Source organism: Neovison vison, chromosome 6 (genome assembly GCF_020171115.1).
Source record: "Neovison vison isolate M4711 chromosome 6, ASM_NN_V1, whole genome shotgun sequence".
Taxonomy (NCBI): Eukaryota; Metazoa; Chordata; class Mammalia; order Carnivora; family Mustelidae; genus Neogale; species Neogale vison.
Window position 1 is genome coordinate 67,514,305 of NC_058096.1, and position 19,261 is coordinate 67,533,565.

The 19,261-nt window shown below is 36.6% G+C and overlaps 1 pseudogene; it reads right to left on the reverse strand.

Annotated features, from left to right (window-relative positions):
* Window positions 1-1,251: 1,251 nt before the first annotated feature.
* Window positions 1,252-19,261, reverse strand: part of LOC122910069 — a 116,719-nt pseudogene continuing 98,709 nt past the window's right edge.

Consider the following 19,261-nt stretch of genomic DNA (forward strand, 5'->3'; position numbering starts at 1 on the left):
TCTCTCTTATCTTTGCCATCTTCTGCCTACTCCCTCTCACCTCCCAAAAACCATGTCTGAGTATTTTGTACACTAATATGCAACTACTAATAGTGTATCACACTTTGTTTATAAAGTAATTGTCTTTTTTAAAATTTCTGGCTAATAAACATAAAAGAACTTTTCTGATAACTGATTATGAAACATTTCTTATGTGCACAGACATTGTTGAACCAACTCAACAATGCAAACCCTAGAATAAATAACTAGTAACTTAGCTTTTGGACACTCTTAGATGAAACACTATTTAAAAAACCAAAATACTGATATAAATTTCTCATAAATTCATTTTATTTCAACAGCAAGAAAGTCAGTAGTATACACCTTTGGTTGGAATTATAAAATATCATTTCTTTAGTATGGGTATCCTCACCATGCCACAAACATAGAAAGGGGCACTAAGAGATGGATATGGGGGTGTCTTCCTTCTCTGGCATTATTATATTAAACTGTAGTATAAATATCTGATCTTACAGAACAGGATACCGCTTGAAGAGGTGTAGCTTATTTTATAATACCAACTATTACAAATACATTCATTGTATGAATTGAGGAGGGAAAAGGAAAAGAAACACCATTTCATGAAAATCCATTCCTGGATGACATCCATACGAAGCCTATCACTTTACAGACTTCAGAATTTATTAGCCAATGCTGCTTACAAAGACTACTCTGGTAGTCTTAAATTGATATTGGACCAAAAAAATCACACACAATGCCTAACTGTGGTCGTCTATGAGAAACTAAATCTCTCTCTGCCTATGGCTCCTGCTGGGGTCTACATCACAAGCATCTGAATCCTGCACAGGGCCGGAAATGCCCCTAAGACAGCAGTTCCAGGGTCTTCACGCTTCACACAGATGAGACCCGAAGTGCTAAGTGCATATTTCAATCACCTGTTCTGAACTTGTTTAGAGCCACAAAGAACTGGAAAAGGTGATTTCAGTCCCTCTTTTAGAGGGAATACAGTCACTAAACTTGGTATTTTGCCTCAAAAGAAGTTTCTTCACACTACAAAGAATAAAGCCTGACATACATTTTGAAACTCTCGGCATGGAGCACTGGTTGTGGTGCATAAACAATGAATTCCGGAACACTGAAATTTTTAAAAAATAAATAAAAATTTTTAAAAATTAGACTTGTGAGTTGGTCTTCCTGAAATATGTGAAAGGGTAATCTCTCTTCCATGTGGTTGTACCTACACCAGGCTTCTCAACAAGGACTTCGTGAGCTATACAATGACACATCAAAGTCCTCCACCTCTCCCCAGCTTGCACCTATTTTCACTTTCACTTTCAGTTTCACAGAAAGTTCTATGGCACTTTCCAATTCACTCTCGACAATCTGAGCAACCTGTGGTGGGGAGAGGGAGGAAAAGGTTAACAAACTCTCTTCCCAATCAAAATATGTTTCCCAACCCACCACTAAAGTGATAAGCCAGACTGCAGCTCTTCACCTCATGGTTCTTAAAACTCAAAATCCAAAAAGAAATAGGCATTCCAAACTGGTCTGCACTGATGAGCAGGAGCTCTGCCAGTTTCAGTGAGAATGCTCCGTTTTTAAACCCTCAGGGCAAGACTCTCATCTAACTTCTTTCAAACAAAACCAGCCTTGCATCAAAAGTTTCTTTAAAAATGAGTATGAATTGCTTCTCAGCCTTTTGGCTAAGATCAAGTATAAAAATGAGTATGAAACTGAACACTCTTACCTCTTTCTCTACCCTTATGGACTCAACATTTATGTAGCCATCTTGGGACTAGGGAAGGGTTCCAGAAACCTCATGCACCTTAACTTCACCTTTAGCATCTTACTCTTCTGTGAAATGGACACAAACACTGCAAAAATACCTGAACAACATCCTCTTCTGCCATATAAGAACTCCTCATGGAGTTGAAGGATGAAGAAGCTTCCTCTGATTGGGGAGAAATCCCTTGCAGTTTTCTCGTTGGTAACAATCTTACCCCATGAAAAAAGTAGGAAAACTGATCAGCATGTCACTGTGTTATAGAAGAACAGGTTTTTTTCGGGATTTTGAGAAACTCTTGAGAATTTTAATTAAGAGATTAAAGTACATAAGATTTAGTACTATTAGGAAAGGATCTACTTGCTGACTTCCCACCTATCGGGTAAACTCAAAACTCTACCAGCTTCCTCCCAGAAAGGAGGAATGTAACAAAGAAGTCAGTAAATGCAGTTTGAAGAGCTCTGCTCCAAAAGATGTCTAACTTATTTCCTACAAACAACCAACATCTTCACTTTCCATGACGACCTTACTACCAACTTCTCTGCATAATAGCACCAGAGTAGTATGGGGCCTGATCTCTGCCCCAGGAAAATGAGCTGGTATTGTCTTTAGGCGGTTTATAAGAAGGGCACTCCCTGATATCTTCTTATGGCCAGAAGTGTCGCTGTGGTAGAACTGGGGTTTTCCCAATTGCACCACACTTAATAAGTAATTCTAAACCCAGGGTCCAAATGAGGACTTCAGAGACTGTACAAATCCCTTGAAGTTAAGTGTTATAGTCTGTTATCTGTACATTTTTCTGTGGAGTGATCTTTCAGTATATTCTCAAAAGAACCTATAACTCCACTGTATTAGACTTAGTTACATCTCCTAACAAGCTGGGCCTACTGGTACAGATTATGCCCACTAATCACTAAGATAAGGTTACTTTAGAGTAACTGCTCTTAATCATTTCCCTCTCTGCCACCCAGATTTCCCACTGTTCGTTCCAGGCAGCACAAACAGTATCTTCCTTAGTATCTGGTGCTTCCCTCAGAGAGGGTTCTTCAGCTGTCATAATCTGTAGCCCAAGTTTATTGACAGGTGGCCCTTATAGGGTCAAAGAGCACAGAAAGATGAGGCTGTGGCAAGCTGCTTCCATCCCACGGCCGCAAAGGCTGTGCAACTATCTTTTTGTCAGCTGACTAAAATCTGCTCTGCCCCACCAGGCCCCACTTAGCTCACATCATTGGTTATCAGGATGCTTTTCTGCTTTCCAGTCACCATACCTTCATCCTCTGGATTTCCTGTTGTTCTTTGGCTTCTGATCCCAAATGCTATGATCCTCTTGCTTTCTGTGCAGGCTGCTTCCTCGGGCTCAGCTGACCTACCACTACCTTTACCCCGGCACAAGCCCAGGAAGTGATCCTCAGGAACATACCCATATTGCCTTCCACCCACTCCAAAAGCTGTTATTGTCCCTATCCTCATTCTGGCCCTGCATCACTCTGCTGTGAACAGTTCTGTAAATATTTCAGTCACAAATCACATCTTCCCTTTCTTTCCTTCAATTTTAGACTTGAAAGAGGTTGATAATTTTTATTTCCAAATTCCCTAAAGCACACAGTATAGTATTATTACCCAAATTAGTTTGATCATTTATTCTCCCTATAAAGAGAGAGAGAGAGAGAATGTGGTGTGTGTGGTAACGAGTGTGGTGTGTGTGGTAACGAGTGTGATGTGTGTGCACACTGACTACCATACAAAAAATGTTGAATGAGTAGCCTTAGATATTAAGGGGGAGAGGTAAGACAATAAAATTAATAATCCCCATGTGATGGGCAAGTCTTTATATCTATGTATTTTTGTATGTAAGTGAACATCTTTATATCTGTGTGACTGTGTGTATTATTCTCTGCAATGTACATGTATGTTTCTTCTAGAAATAGTAAATTCCATCCTAAACAGCTGATTTTACTTTTTCTGACTCATCTCCAGCAGTTTATTCTTTCCATTTATGCCCCAAACCTTCTTAACTTCCTCCTAGGAAAATTTAAAACCTGGCTGCAGTCATGGTTTGCCAATCTCAATCACAGTGAAATGGTATTTAAAGCAAAAGTATGGACATGGGACAAATAGAGAAGGGGATCTACTTGTCAGAACAAGAAATAATCTATCCAAGCAATAAGGACAGAACTTAGGAAAATAAGAACAAGAAAAGAGGGCAATACTGGCAAAGAATATATGTGATAAGGAAGTTATCTTGGTATATATTCCCAGACTTCCGAGAACATGGAAGGTGATGAATAGGAAAATCAAGATGGTCTTAAGGTGTTATCCAAGAGCCAGAAGATCCCTAAGTTTCCTTCAAAGTATCTTCAAAGTCAAAATCATTTTCCTAATAACACTCAGAATTTATTTTCCTTTTTCAGTCTCATTCTCTCCAAAGTGCACACTAAAGTAACCAGCTATCCTGATTTAGCACCGAAGTCCCATATCCTGGGAAACCCATCAGTCCTCCACAAAGTGGGACATTTATCACCATAGACTGCATAAGAGAATTTTCCAGAGGCTACAGGATAGGTGAGATTGGAACAAACTGAATGCAGAAATATATAAGAGAATCCAAATATCGTCTCTTAAGTCAGACATTAAAGAGACTTGTAGAAATGTAAACTTAAACAACTTGTCACCAATTTTTTCTTGTTCTAAAACATTCAGTTGTTTTTAAGAAAATATGTTACTTGTGCTAACATATTGTGAGTTTATTATTATTTTCAAATGTTAATATGTTTTTTAATTTCCTGTTTAAATTTCTAATATGGTAAATATTAGTATATATAAACCACATAAACTAAGGGTTCTTTGGAACCCTTAGTAATTCTGAGAATATAAAGACATCATGAGACCAAAACATTTGAAAACTGCTGAAAAATAATGTGTAAAATGCTTCCCTTTTTCTTTTCTGATATAATTAATCTTACTACATTATAGCAGAGTTCTCCTTTATGAACAAACCTGTTCTGTCACTTTGGAGCATACTCTCCCGATGACCATGGAACTTGAAGGTTGAATGGAAGGTCTCTAACTGCTTCTGAATGTTAACTGTGGCTATTTTAACAATATCAGCCGCCAAACCTTGGACTGCTCTGTGGATAGCCTGACACTCTGCCTATGAAAATCAATAACAAGGGCTCCATCAGATACACCTACATGGTTTCATACATGCTCTTAGTATCCACAGATCAGTGCTCACATCTGTAATCTGGACCAAGATGTAATCCAGGACATCAACTATTAAGATGCATCCTAACAACTAGAATGATCTAGGGCTCTAGATTCTGGGTTATCATCCACATGAAAACAGTCTAAATAGAAAAAGTTCAGATTCCTTCAGTTTAGAAATCTTCAACATTCCAGAATCAAAAACTCTATTACACTTAAAATGTACTTAGTAGCTCAAAATTATTTCATAAACATATGTGTCACCAATGTTCTAGTTTTAAACTTCACTCTAAAAGATCTATTCTTTAAGATACCATTCCTTTTAAGTCTAAATAGATATAAGTAGAATATCATTCTTTGTGATGTGAGAATGTTCCAAGAGCATCTTCCATATAAGTGGCTTCTTGGTCCTATGTAGAGTTTGGCCCCAGAGCATCTGAAGCCCTTGGCTAGAATCAGAGCTTTTTTTATGGGCTGCGGGGGTTAATCATTAGCTGCTAGTTAAAATGCATACCCTAGATTCCTAGATATTAAGTTAGACCTCCCCAAACCTATTGCTGCCATGAACTGCTTGGCAGGCAACCCTAGCTGCTAAAAGTGATCATCCTAAAGTAGCAAGGATGGGCATCTGGGTTAATGTTCAAGGTATAACCTACCCATGAATACCATATCTACTGTCCCAGAAGATCTCAGAAAGTGGGAAGGGTCTACACTCTGGAAGGATCTATGTAACTTGAGACTAGTTTTATGTCACCTGCATTACAACCAACTCCTAATATAGTAAATAGTTGTTAAAGAGATAGACAATTTCCCCCTCTTTTTTTTTTTTTGTTTTGTTTTGTCATATGCTGATGAATCCACTCTAAATTCATTCAGTTGTTACTGTTTAAAGGATGACTGAATTTCAGAGTTCTACTGATGCCTCTCCTTCTTGAAACCATAGGCCGCTTTGTAGTGGACTGTGTTACTATTGTTCTTACTCGCTGCCCCACCCAATGCCATGTGATTTCAAATGTTCACTCTAAAAGGTTGACCTTGACTTGTTCTGGCAAGTGAAATGTGAGTAAAATTGACATATAGTCCCATCTACAGCTATCCAACATTGTCAAAAAAAAAAAAAAGGCTTATCCCAGATAGACACTTTTCTTTCATTCTCAATTCGAGAATAAAGAAAATATGGAGCAGAGCCACAGTCAACCCAGAGCCAAACTCTAATATAAATTAAAAATAAAGTTTCTTATTATAAGCCATCGAAATTTTAGGGTAGTTTTTACTGTGACATTAGCAAGCATAAAAATAAAACTAAGATATACACTTCACTTTCAACATATTATACTTCCCTGATTCTCTTCCAAAATAAAAAAACTTGGCAGTCTTTGGGATTCTTCGTGTCTCACAATCTCTGTCCCTTCACAACCAGGGGTTTTCACACACATAAAAAACATAGGTTTCTGGTAATGGGAGATTAGGCCTTTAGGACCAACCCTCCCACTGATAGCAATGGGAAAAGCTGGATAGAGAATGTCTCTTTGAACCAGATGGTTAAAAAGATATGGGAAATTATAGAACCTAGAGAACCACGAGAGAAAGAAAACAAAGGAGATGACCCTGGCATTGGAGGCACATTTCTCCCAGAGACATCAACAGATTTCAGAAGAGGCAGCTGAGAGAACCTCTGAGCAGAGCTTGATGGTCTTGAGGGGCCTAGGGAACAAACAGGGCAAGAAGTAGAAGGAGCACTAGGAAACCATCAAGTTGCCACCCCAAAACTAACACCCTAGGGAAGGGATAAATTAGAGATAATCTGGTCTTAACATCTTTGCTTCAATTAATTTCTAACCCTGAAATTGGATCAAAGTCATCCTAGACTGTTGGTCACTCTAGTTTCCTGCCAAAAGCAAATGTAAATCTTCTGAACAAAGTAATATTACCGTACAAGCTTCAAATTATAGCCACAATCTTTCATAATCAACATTTGACACTCAATAAAAAACTACCAGTACAGCAAAGAATTGAGACAATATAACTGTTCTTATAGAAAACTAAGAAAAACAAAGTAGGAAAAGAATACAGGGATACAAGTTTGAGACTCATTAGACTATAGACTATTATCAAATTTATTAGACTATAAAATAAAGTTTAATGTAGTTAAGATAGTAAAAGACAAAATTGAGTATTTCAACAGATAACAAAATACCCATAAAAAAAGAGCAAAATGGAAACTCAAGAACTGAAAAATAAAAATAACTTACTAGAGCTTTGAAATATATCTTGAAATCTGGGATTATGATACCTCCAGTTTGGTTCTTCTTTTTTTCAAGATTGTTTTAGCTATGTGGGGTCTTTTGTGTGTTCCAAAACCATTTTAGGGTTATTTATTCTAGTTCTGTGGAAAATGGTATTGATATTTTGAGAGGGATTGCATTAATCCATAAATTTCCTTGAGTAGTATGGACATTTTAACAATATTTCTTTCTTCTCATCCATGAGCATGGAAAATCTTTCCATTTGTCTGTGTCATCTTCAGTTTGTTTCATCAACATTTTTATAGTTTTCAGAGTATAGGTGTTCCAGCTCCCTGGTTTAGTTTATTTTTAGGTATTTTATTATTCTTGGTGCAGTTGAAAATGGGATCATTTTCTTAATTTCTCTTTGTGCTACTTTATTATTAGTGCATAATAATGCAACAGATTTCTGTATATTAGTTTTGTATCTTGCCACTTCAATGAATTCATTTATCAGTTCTAGTAGTTTTTTGGTGGGGTCTTTAGTTTTCTATATATAGTATCAAGTCCTCTGCAAATACTAGAAGTCTTATTTTTTCCTTACCAATTTGGATGCCTTCTATTTCCTTCTTTTGTCTGATTGCTGTGGCTAGGACTTCCAGTACTATGTTGAATAAAAGTGGTGAGAGTGGACATCCTTGTCTTGTTCCTGATCTTGAAGGAAAAGATCTCAGTTTTTTACCATTGAGTATGATGCTAGCTGTGGGTTTTTTCACATATGGCCTTTATTATGCTCAGGCATGTTCCCTCTAAACCTACATTGTTGAAAGTTTTTTTGTTTTTTATGAATGGACATTGTATTTTCCCAAAAAGGTAAGAAATAACCAGGGCTGCTGAATATGTGGACAAAAAGGAACCCTTGTTCACTACTGGTGATACTGCAAATTGGTACAGCCACCATGAAAAACAATATGGAGTGTCCTCAAAAAAATAAAAAAATGGAATTACCATATGATCCAGTGATTTACCTAAAGACTAAAGATCCCACCAAAAAATGTATTTACCCAGTGAAAACAAAAACACTAATATGAAAAGATATATGCACACTTATGCTTATGCAGCATTTTACAATAACCAAAATATGAAGCAATCCAATTGTTCATCCATAGATGAATGCAAAAAGAACATATGGTATATTCCTACAATGGAATAGCACTCAACCATAAGAAAAGAATGAAATATTGCCATTTGCAACAACATGAATGAACCTAGAGGGCACAATGCAAAGTGAAATAAGTTAATCAGAGAAAGGCAAATTCCATATGATTTCAGTCATATGTATAATTTAAGAAATAAATGAACAAAGAAAAAAAAAAAAAAGAACAAACTGGTAATTTCCAGCCAGAGGGAAGGGAGGGTGAAGGAATGAAATAAAGGTAATTAAGAGTACACTTATCTTGATGAGCACTGAGAAATGTACAGAACTGCTGAATCATTATATTGTACACCTGAAACTAATATAACACTGTATATTAATTATACTCCAATTTTAAAAAGCATCACTCTGTGCCAGGGGAAAAAACAAAACTTAAAGCACTTAAACAGTACCTTCTTTGTAGTTTGGTGTGTGTGTACAGTGGGGGATAGTACTGGCATGAAGGGAACATAAATAAACCTTCTGAAGTTCTGGAAAAGTTCTAAAGGATTCAGAACATAAAAGCTCAACAGTTGAGTTCAATAGCAAACTGAAGAGCAAAATCAGTAGATTGAAAGATACATTAGAAGAAAATATCCAGGGGGTGCCTGGGTGGCTCAGCGGGTTAAGCCTCTGCCTTCGACTCAGGTCATGATCTCAGGGTCCTAGGATCGAGGCCCGCATTGGGCTCTCTGCTCAGCAGGGAGCCTGCTTCCTCCTCTCTCTTTCTCTCTCTCTCTCTCTCTCTCTGCCTGCCTCTCTACCTACTTGTGATCTCTCTCTGTCAATTAAATAAATAAAATCGTTAAAAAGAAGAAGAAGAAGAAGAAGAAGAAAATATCCAGAGGGCATGTGGGTGGCTCAATCATTTAAGTGTCTGCCTTTGGTTCAGGTCATGATCTCAGGGTCCTGGGATCGAGCCCCACGTCAGGCTCCCTACTCAGCAAGGAGTCTGCTTCTCCCTCTTCCCCTTCCCCTCATGCTGGCTTGCTCTCTAATAAATAAATAAACCTTTAAAAATAAAAAAAAATTAAAAGAAGAAAATATCCAGAATTAAGCAGGATGCAATATAAATGTGGAAAATAACAAACAAGGGATATTAAACATAAGGATTTTTTTTAAGATTAAGAAATTTTATAATAGGAGTCCCAGAGATGAAAGAATGCAATGAAGCAATAATTAAAGAAGAAATGACTAAGAATTTTCCAAAATCAACAAAAGGTATCAAGTCACAGATTGAAAAAGTCCTAACACCCTTAAAGGATCAATTAAACTAACATATTCACAGAGAAGCACATAAATTAAAAACATATGCATACTTAGGCATATCACAGAAAATCTAATGGAAATGAGACAGAAAGAAAAATACTGTATGTAAAGCAACCTAAAGAAGAAAGGCAGATTATATTCAAAGAAGGGACAGTTAGAACACGGGTGGACAAACTACAGCCTTCCGGCCTAATCTGGCCTATCTTCTGTTTCTGTAAAAATGTTTTATTGGAACACAATCACACTCACTCATTTATGTATTGTCTCTGACCATATTTGCACTATAAGAGCAGAATTTAGCAAGTATGACAAAGACTCTATGCCCTAGGGACGCCTGGGTGGCTCAGTTGGTTAAGCAGCTGCCTTCGGCTCAGGTCATGATTCCAGTGTCCTGGGATAGAGTCCCACATCAGGCTCCTTGCTCAGCAGGGAGCCTGCTTCTCCCTCTGCCTCTGCCTGCCATTCTGTCTGCCTGTGCTCACTCTCTCCCCCTCTCTCTCTCTGATAAATAAATAAAATCTTTAAAAAAAAAAAAAAAGACTCTATGCCCTATATGCAAATATACAAGTGAGCTTACTTTATCAGACACAGGCAAAATTAAAAACCTAAAGGAAAATTCTATTTAGTAATAAATGCTTAAAGCTTCCCTCTGAGATCAGAAAAGAGGCAAAGATCCTCACTATTACTACTTATATTCAACAATGTCCTAGCTGGTAAGTCAAGCAAAAGTAATAAAATAATAAAGTTGGAAAGGTAGTTATAAAACTAATTTGCAGATGATAATTGCGATGATAGAATATCTGCAAGTATCTACTAATTTTTGAATTAGTAAGTAATATTTGCAAGGCTTCTAGACAAAAAAAAATTATATTTCTAAGTGCCAGTAGCAAAGAGTTAGAAAAGGTTTAAAAGGTAGGAAAAGAGTTAAAAAAATGCCATTTGCAACAGCATCAAAATTTTCAAATACCTAGCTATAAATCTAATAAAAATACATATATGATCTCTTCCCCCAAAATTATACATTAAGAGAATTTAAGAAATACAGACCTAAATAAATTGACAGATATATCATGTTCATGGATTAGAAAACTCAAGTATATAAATATGTCCATTAATCCCATCTTGATCTATGAATTCAAGGCAACCTCAAAAAAATCCCAACAGGATTTTGTTTTTGTCTAGAAATTCATGTGCTGCTTCTACAACATATATGGCAATGCAAAGAACCAAGAACAGGCAAATACTCTTGAAAACCAAACAAAAGAACAAGGTAAGAAGACTTACTTTATCATATATCAAGACATCTTACAAAGTTGTATCACAAAGGTAATGTGGCACTGTCTAAATAATGAACAAATACAACAGACAAAAGTAATGCATCCAAAAACACATCCATGTTTGAAAATATAATTTGTGGCAAAGGTGACACTGTAAAGTAGTGGGTGGGAAAAGTCAGTCTTTTCAATAAGTAGTTAGGTACAACTGTATATCCTTGAGTGGGAAGGAGAAAGACCTTGACCCTCAGTCTCTCAAAATACATAAAAACCAGTTCTTGGTTGATTTATAGATACAAATATATATGGCAAAATAAAAAAGCTCCTACTGAATATTTTCTTGAAACTGGGGTAGAGAAAACTTTGTTAAAACAGATCAAGGAAAATACTACAATAATATAAAAAATGGATAAATCCACATAAGCAAAGGGCTCATATCTAGAATATATAAAGGACTCTCATAAATCAGTTAAAAATAGATAATTCAAAAAAAGAGAGACAAAGATTTAAATAGATCCTCCACAAAAGAAGATACCCAAATGGACAATAAACAAAAAAGGAGCTCAACATCACTAGTCATTAGGGAAAGGCAAAAATCAGAGGGGGAGATGAATCATGACTGTGAACTCCATGAAACAAACTGAGGGCTTTGTGGCGTGGGGGGGAGTAGGAAAATGGGTGAGCCTGGTGATGGGTATTAAGAAGGGCTCGTATTGGAGTACTGGGTATTACATGTAAACAATGAATCTGGGAACACTACATCAAAAACTAATGATGTACCATATGGTGACTAACATAACACATTAATTAATTAATTAATTAATTAATTAATTAAAAGCAGAGTGAGGTACCATTACACAGTTACCAGAATGGCTAAAATTAAAAAGACCAATGACAGTAAGCAATGGCAAGAATGTAGATAAACAGAGCTGATGGCAATGTTAACTGGGATACCCACTCTGTAAAACTGTTAGGCAGTATATACTGCAGGTATTCTATGACTCACCAATTCCACTCTAAAGGTAATGAAGTTGGGTGCATATGTTTACCAAAAGACACAAATAAGAATGTTCATAGAAGCTTTATTAATGATAGCTAAAACCTGGAAATAGTGAAAATTTCTGCCACCATTCAAACAGATAAATAAATTGTTGGTATGCTCCCACAATGTCAGTTAAATAAAGACATGAGCTAGAGTTGTGTATGACACTAATGAATCTCACAGACCTATATGTAAGCGAAAAAAGTCAGACCCAAGAGTACATACGGTACAATTGCACTTAAATAAAATTCAAGTTCATACAAAACTACTCTATACTTTTAGGTGTGTGCTGGGGTGGGAAGTGGATGGTATTGATTTCGAGGGAACATAAAGAAGCCTTCTGGATGCTGGAAAAGTTCTATGTCATGACTGGGACCGTGGTTATATGGGTATACACATTAAGACTTACAGCTTTATGCTTAGGGATTTGTACCCTTCACTGTACATGTTATTTCTGAATAAAAATTTTAAGAATAAACCAAATTAATTCCCTCTCCTCATCTAAAGTTACTGATAAGAGCGCAAAGGCCAAACACAGTGTGGGAGAGAATATTTTCCAAAAATATAATCAATAATGAGCTCCTATATATAAGAAAAAGACAGGGGACCTGAGTAGCTCAAATGGGTAAGTATCTGCCTTCAGCAAAGGTCTTGATCTTGGGGTTCTGGGAGTCTGCTTCTCCCTCTCCCTCAGCTCTCCTCCCATCCCCGCTTGTGTGTTCTCTCTCTCTCTCAAATAAATAAAATCTTTAAAAAAAAAAAAAAAAGTAAAAAGAAAACTCAACAACAAAAGATGACCAAGAAAACTCGAAAAAGTACTCTCCCAAGAAAAAATAGCTAATGGCTAATATATATTTGTTAAGTTGCTTTACCTCATTAGTATTCAAGGAAATGCAAAGTAAAACTAACAAGATAGTACTTTAAACCCACCAGAATAGCTAAAATTGTATCATCTTAATAGCAACTGTTGGCAAGGATGCAGAGCAATGAGAACTTGCACATACTTCTGATGAGGACAATTGCTATAACCACCATAAGAAACCATTTGGCTTTACCTACCAAAACTGAAGAAGCAGTAATTCTATGACTTGGTCTTTACCAAAGGTAATGGAAACATATGCGCACCAAGGACCTTGGACAAGAATTTTCAAAAGAGCAAAATTAACTCTGAGAAACAAACTGAGGGTTTTGGAAGGGAGGAAGGTGGGGGGGGGGGATGAGTGAGCCTGGTGGTGGGTATTAAGGAGGGCACATAATGCATGGAGCACTGGGTGTGGTGCATAAACAGTGAATCTTGGAGCACTGGGTGTGGTGCATAAACAGTGAATCTTGGAACACTGGAAAAATAAAATTAAATTTAAAAAATTAATAAAATTAAATTAATAATAACAATAATAATAAACTCTAAACTGGAAACCTAAATGTCCATCAATGGGAAAATGGATAAACTGTGATATATTCACATAATAGAATATACTACAATAAAATAGTTACTCCAAATGAAACATGAATGACTTACCTAAGCAATTTTGAGTGAAAGAAGCTAGATGCAAGAATATATACACATGATGTAGAAAGAGGTAAAAAATACATAAAACTATAGGCTTAGAAATGACAATAGCAATTATTCCTGGAAGGGCTGTGGGTAGTGATTAGGAAACATCAAAAGATTTTCTATGTAACTTGAGTAGTTGCTACACAGGTGTAGCTCTGTGATAATATACTGAAATTTACATTTGTTTCCTGTATTTTCCCTATGTGTATTTTTCAATATAATAAGGGTTTAAACAAAAAGTAAAACCAAACAAAAACCAAAATTTCCATCTGATTATATTTATTCATAATTCAGAGGGGTGGAATTTTCTTTTCTTTTTTTTTTTTTTTCAGTAACAACATAATAAACCAGTTAAAACTTTGACACCTAAAGATCTGGATTGAAAGGTTTTTCTCTCAGAGAGTGCAGATATGGACCCTCAACTCCATGGTCAAATAATCTTCAACAAAGCAGAGAAAAATATACATTGGAAAAAAGGCAGTCTCTTCAATAAATGGTGCTGGGAAAATTGGACAGCTATATGTAGAAGAATGAAACTCGACCATTCTCTTATGCCATACACAAAGATAAACTCAAAATGGATAAAAGACCTCAAAGTGAGGCAGGAGCCTATCAAAATCCTACAGAAGAACAGAGGCAGCAACCCCTTCAACATCGGCCACAGCAACTTCTTTCAAGATATGTCTCCAAAGGCAAAGGAAACAAAAGCGAAAATGAACTTATGGGACTTCATCAAGATCAAAATCTTCTGCACAGGAAAGGAAACAGTCAGTAAAACAAAGCGGCAACCCATGGAATGGGAGAAGATATTCTCAAATGACACCGCAGACCAAGGGCTGATATTCAAGATCTATAAAGAGCTCCTCAAACTCAACACACACAAAACAGAAGACCACGTCAAAAAATGGGTAGAAGACATGAACAGACACTTCTCCAAAGGAGACATGCAAATGGCTAAAAGGGACATGAAAAAATGTTCATCATCATTAGCAATCAAGGAGATTCAAATCAAAACCACATTGAGGGGTGCCTGGATGGCTCAGTGGGTTAAAGCCTCTGCCTTCAGCTTGGGTCATGATCCCAGGGTTCTGGGATCGAGCCCCACGTCAGGCTCTCTGCTCAGTAGGGAGCCTGCTTCCCCCCCCTTGCCCTGCCTGCCTCTCTGCCTACTTGTGCTCTCTGTCAAATAAATAAATAAAATCTTAAAAAAAAAAAAAAAGAACACATTGATGTATGACCATATACCAGTTAGGATGACCAAAATCAACAAGACAGTAAACGACAAGTGTTGGAGAGGTTGTGAAGAAAGAGTCTTACACTGTTGGTGGGAATGTAAGTTGGTGCAGCCACTTTGGAAAACAGTGTGGTGATTCCTTAAGAAATTAAAAATAGAGCTTCCCTATGACCCTGCAATTGCACTACTATTTACCCCAAAGATTCAGATGTAATGAAAAAGGGGCCATCTGTACCCCAGTGTTCATAGCAGCAATAGCCACAGTTGCCAAACTGTGGAAAGAACCAAGATGCCCCTCAATGGACGAATGGATAAAGAAGATATGGTCCATATGTACAATGGAGTATTATGCCTCCATCAGAAAGGATGAATACCTAACTTTTATATCAACATGGATGGGACCAAAAGAGATTATGCTGAGTGAAGTAAGTCAAGCAGAGAGAGTCAAGTATCATATGGTTTCACTTCCTTGTGGAGCATAAGGAATAACATGGAGGACATTGGGAGAGGGAGAGGAGAAGTGAGATGGGGTAAATTGGAGGGGAGACAAACCATGAGAGACTGTGGACTCTGGGAAACAAACAGGGTTTTGGAGGGGAAGGAGGTGGGGGGATGGGTGAGCCTGGTGGTGGGTATTATGGAGGGCACATATTGCATGGAGTACTGGGTGTGGTGCATAAACAATGAATTCTGGAACACTGAAAAGAAATAAAATAAAATTTTTAAAAAAAGAAAAGGCGTACTCTCACATCTTTAGGTGCAAAAATATTAATTTTCAAAAACTTACATGGTTCATTTACATATATGACTCTATCTACCAATTTTCATAATATAAAATCCCATGAAACATAACTCCTGTTAGATCAAGTCTTAATTTTTCAGCCTGCCGTTAAAAGCCTTCCACTAGCTGACTCCATCTGACCAATAGAAAATTATCTACCCCTAAGTGACAAGTGATTTAGAGATATGGTAAAAGCCTGATAAATATTTGATGTCTGCTTATTTGGGAGCCTACAGAGTGAAGAAATAACAAAAAGCCAACTATTCCTCCATGGTCCCTAAGATCACTAGTGCTCTGAAGGTTTCCTGCTCCAGACAGAAGTTTAGTAGTATGGGGCTGGGAATTTTCAATATATAAAATGTGTAGTGGGCACTGACATGCGAAATTTTGGGAGAAGATGAAATACAAGGAGTTCAAACAGGAAGATGTGGACTATATAGAAATTTAAATGTTCAGATACATAGAATACTTTCTGTGGATCCCAATGATTTCAGAGTTTTTAATAATAATTTGAACACATACCATCAATAAATACTTAAAATGGTGCTAAGAAAACAGCCTTCTTCAATATTTTGGATATCCTACTAACCTCTGTTGAGCCACTGCTTTTAAAACAAACACACAAGTAGAATGAACCAAAAATGAAGGAACCACATATAATGATTGGTTAATCTCTAGAAACATTGGCAATTTGTGTGATACAACAAACTGGCATATGATAACTGAAACAAAGAACAATTAACAGATATAAAAATTAAATTTATAACTTCTTAGCAAAACTACTAAGTAACTGGTTTACTGAAATAGAACATCTTTAAAGTATTTGAAGTATTACTAAGTGAACCCATATTTACATTAGTCTTCTAAGGACTGTGTTCAGCAAATTTAGGCATGAGCCATCACTTCAAAATCCTTAGTGAAACAGAAGATCCAATTAATACGCTAATGATCCCTAAAAGGAAAATTAGCAGTGTTTAGTCTATAGAAAAAGCATATGTCATTAAAATACTAAGTTAAAAATCCAGAGACATTTCAACATATGTGAACTTTATGATAAGGGTTGTTGTCTTGGATTCCTGGTAAATATCTACACCTTTCCAAAATGGTCTGAACAAACCCATTTCTTTTACAATTCTTCACTGTCTCTCTCATGAAATGATTAATGCCTACAGAGAAAATACAAAAATAATTGCAACCAAAGTCCATTCTTAAGCTCATTCACTATCTTTAATATAGTGAAATATGCCAAAACCCTACCATGATTCTTCAAATTATATTGTATCATCAAAACTTTGCATATAAACTTTCATTCCCTTTTTGCAGGCTCAGAAAGTTAGAAACTAAAGGGACTTTAGAAATGACATAATCTACATAATCTCTTCTAGTCCTGTCCATGTTGATACAAAAGTTGAGTATTCATCCTTTCTGATGAATATATATATATATTTATTCCATAGTATATATGGACCACATCTTCTTTATTCATTTGTCCGTTGAAGGGCATCTTGGTTCTTTCCACAGTTTGGCGACTGTGGCCATTGCTGCTATGAACATTGGGGTACAGATGGCCCTTCTTTTCACTACATCTGTATCTTTGGGGTAAATACCCAGTAATGCGATTGCAGGGTCATAAGGAAGCTCTATTTTTTATTTCTTAAGAAATCTCTACACTGTTTTCCAAAGTGGCTGCACCAACTTGCATTCCCACCAACAGTGTAAGAGGGTTCCCTTTTCTCCACATCCTCTCCAACACCTGTTGTTTGCTGTCTTGTTGATTTTGGCCATTCTAACTGGTATAAGTCAAGCAGAGAGAGTCAATTATCATATGGTTTCACTTATTTGTGGAGCATAAGGAATAACATGAAGGACATGGGGAGATGGAGAGGAGAGGGAGTTGGGGGAGATTGGAGGGGGAAACAAACCATGAGACACTGTGGACTCTGAAAAACAATTCGAGGGATTTGGAGGGGAAGGAGGTGGGGGGATGGGTGAGCCTGGTGGTGGGTATTATGGAGGGCACATATTGCATGGAGCACTGGGTGTGGTACATAAACAATGAATTCTGGAACACTGAAAAGAAATTTAAAAAATACATGAAAAAAAAAAAGAAAAGAAATTATATACTCTAACTTTATCACAAACAAAAAACGTGAAACTAAACTCCAGAACAACAGTTCAGGTACTAAAACCTAGGATCTTAAGATTATTCCATGGTACTTTTCACAGGCTTCTTCTGCTCTTTGATTATGTTAATCTTTTACTCTTTGGTCTTACCACTTCCAGGCTTAAAACATTAACAGCTCCTTGTTAGCATCTAAGCTACAATCCAAATAGGACCAAACTGAAATTAATACACGAATAATAAATACTTCATTAGGAATATATACAATTCATTTCTTAAAACTTTAAAAAGTTACAAAGTTTAAAAAGACTATGTATAGTATACTATTCAAACAAATTCATATTCCCTATACCAGCATTCATCCTTTGCAATATAGGCTCATTATTATGTCCTTAGATTATTATGTCCTATAGCTCATTATTATGTCCTATAGATCTTCAAGGTAAGTTTGTTTTTCCCGGCAGGCCAAAGTCTTCACTGCTCATTCCTGTCTCTGAGTTAGAGAAGTCTTCTCTAACTGGTCTATCTTTATTTATATGTGCTGATCTATCTTTATTCATATGTGCAACCTCTGCTTTCTCACAGTTCTGTTCATCCTAAATAATAAATATTAACAACTCCTTAACCAAAACATCTCATTTGAGGATTTCCGTTTGTGACTAGCACAGGAGAGACATTTGAGGAGACTGTGGGTGAAAGGAAGGGGGAAAACCCTGCCAACTGAAGCTGTTGGTGGTATTCAACCACCAGCATAAGAATATTAGAAAGCAATAAGGCTCTCACCTTTTCTAAGAATTACTGTTATTATCGAGGGAAAAGCAAAGAAAATGATGAGATTGAAGGGAATGTATCTACAAATTCTCTTACCTGACTCCTGTCAGATGTCCTCAAACATTCAGAGGCTGAAAGAACTACTTTAAAAAAGCAAACAAAGGGAAGGGTTGGGGGAGGCAAACCAGGAAACAGATTCTCAACTCTAGCGAACAAACTGATGGTTACCAGAGGAGAGGTGGGTGAGGGATGGATGAGTAGCGAAGGGGATTAAGGAGTATACTTAAATGATGAGCACCAGGTGATGTATGAAAGTGCTAAATCACTGTATTGCACACCTGAAACTAATATTATACTGCACATTAACTAACTGGAATGTACGTAACAACAAAAAAATTAATCCTGATATATAATTTACATACCGTAGAAGGAACCCACTTTAGGTGAATAGTTAGATGCATTTAACAAAGATACACTTCAAGATACGAAAAATTTTTATCACCTTTATCAGTCAGCCCTCCATTATCAGCCTCAAACTCTGACTGATCTCTTTATAACACTATACCTTGGTTTTTCATGTTTTTAAAATTCATAAAAATTGACTTATGCTGTACATCCTCATTTGAGTTTGCTTTCTTTTGCTAAGTAGTATTCCACAGCAGAGATATACCAAAATTTGGTTTGGTTTGGTTTGGTTACCATGGTCCTGTTCATAGATATTTGGTTGTTAGGAATAAAACTGCTATAACATTCACATATAAGTCTTTCTTTGGATATGTTTTCATTTTTCTTGGACAAATATGCAA